This window comes from Camelus dromedarius, chromosome 11, assembly GCF_036321535.1.
Source record: "Camelus dromedarius isolate mCamDro1 chromosome 11, mCamDro1.pat, whole genome shotgun sequence".
NCBI classification, from domain to species: domain Eukaryota; kingdom Metazoa; phylum Chordata; class Mammalia; order Artiodactyla; family Camelidae; genus Camelus; species Camelus dromedarius.
Window position 1 is genome coordinate 3,955,009 of NC_087446.1, and position 1,666 is coordinate 3,956,674.

Below are 1,666 nucleotides of genomic sequence, written 5' to 3' on the forward strand. Positions count from 1 at the left end.
TAACTGAGAAAGCTTTTCCTGGAAAATTATGCAGAATTGGCTGTTGTTTTCTTTAGATAAAAGTATTTTGTGAAACTCAGTGTTAATCTGCATTTTCCCCCACCAACTTCTTCCCTTGTGTTGATCTGCATAGAGTTAGCCACATGGGGTTTTGGAAATTTTTCTTAAATACAATACATCTATTTAAGACATAAACTAGTTGACTATTTGATATTACAATATTAGCAGATTATAAAATTTTTGAAAATAAACTTTAAATTTTGCAATAATTTAATTTTTCTAATTTTTAAATTTATTTATTTATTTACTTTGAGGGGAGGTAATTAGGTTTATTTAATTAATATTTATTTTTTAAATGGAGGTACTGGGAATTGAATCCAGGACCTTGTGCATGCTAAGCACGCGCTCTACCACTGAGCTATACTCTCACCCCTGCTGCAGTAATTTTAGGTTTATAAAAAGTTACAAAGATAATACCGAGAGTTCATTCATGCCCTTCACCCAGTTTCCCCAATCTTTTTTTTTTTTTAAGCTTCATGGATTTGTGTGTCATCCTTGCGCGGGAGCCATGCTAATCTTCTCTGTATTGTTCCAATTTTAGTACATGTGCTGCCGAAGCAAGCACCGGTCTCCCGAGTCTTACGACTTATATAACCACAGCACATTTGTCACAACTAAGAGGTTAACACTGGTACATTACTGTTTATTCTGGACTTCATTCATATTTCACCCATTTTCCCACTGATACCCTTTCTCTGCTCCCGGACCCAAGGCAGGACCGCATGCTGCATTGACTTGCCATGTCCCCTTGCTCTCCTCTGGTCTTTGACAGTTTCTCAATCTTTTCTTCTTTGTCATGACTTAGGCAGTTAGGAGTACTGGTCATGTGTTTTGTAAAATGTCCCTCAGTTTGGACCCCTCTGATGTTTTCCTCCTGTTTAGACTGGAGTTTGGAGGGGTGAATACAAAACAGAGGTGAAATGCCCTCCTCATCCCATCGCGACAGGGGTACATGATTTCAGCGTGACTTAATACTGTGATGTTAACTTTGATCACTTGGTTAAGGTGGTGTCTGCCAGACATTTCCATTGTAAAGTTACTGTTTTCCTCTCCCAATGCTCTATTCTCTGGGACAGAGTCATTAAGTTCAGCCCATCCTCAAGGAGGTGGGGACAGGGAATGAAGCTCCACCTCTTTGTGGGGGGACTATCTACATATATTATTTGAAATTCCTCTGAAAGGAAGATTTGTCTCTTATTCCCCATTATGTATTCAATCATTTATTTATATCAGTGAGTCCTCATGTATATTTATTTTATACTTTTGTTATAATCCAACACCACATTCTTTCTTTTGTTCAACATGCTCCATTTTTTTTTTCTAGCACTACCTTTTTGTTCTGGCACTACAAGATGCTCCAGACTATCTTGTATTTTCTCTGCTCAAACCCAGGAGTCAACCATTTCTCTAAGGAGCTGTTGTAACATTTTATTAAAACCTTAGTATAGGGTTTTTTTTAAATTTAATATGGTTTTGAACAAATAGAATGTTATGTTTAACTATATTGAATATTTAAATATGAAAGAGTGGAGAGTAATATATATATTGGGTTGATGGGTTTTATAATTATGAAAAAGAAAATTATCTATTTATATTAATATGCATT

At 35.8% G+C, this 1,666-nt stretch overlaps 1 non-coding gene across 1 annotated transcript; it reads right to left on the minus strand.

The window, feature by feature from the left end:
* Nucleotides 1-518: 518 nt before the first annotated feature.
* LOC116156619 (U6 spliceosomal RNA) lies at nucleotides 519-625 on the minus strand. Its single transcript, XR_004140465.1, has one exon. It is a non-coding gene; the product is annotated as a U6 spliceosomal RNA (small nuclear RNA).
* Nucleotides 626-1,666: the final 1,041 nt, after the last annotated feature.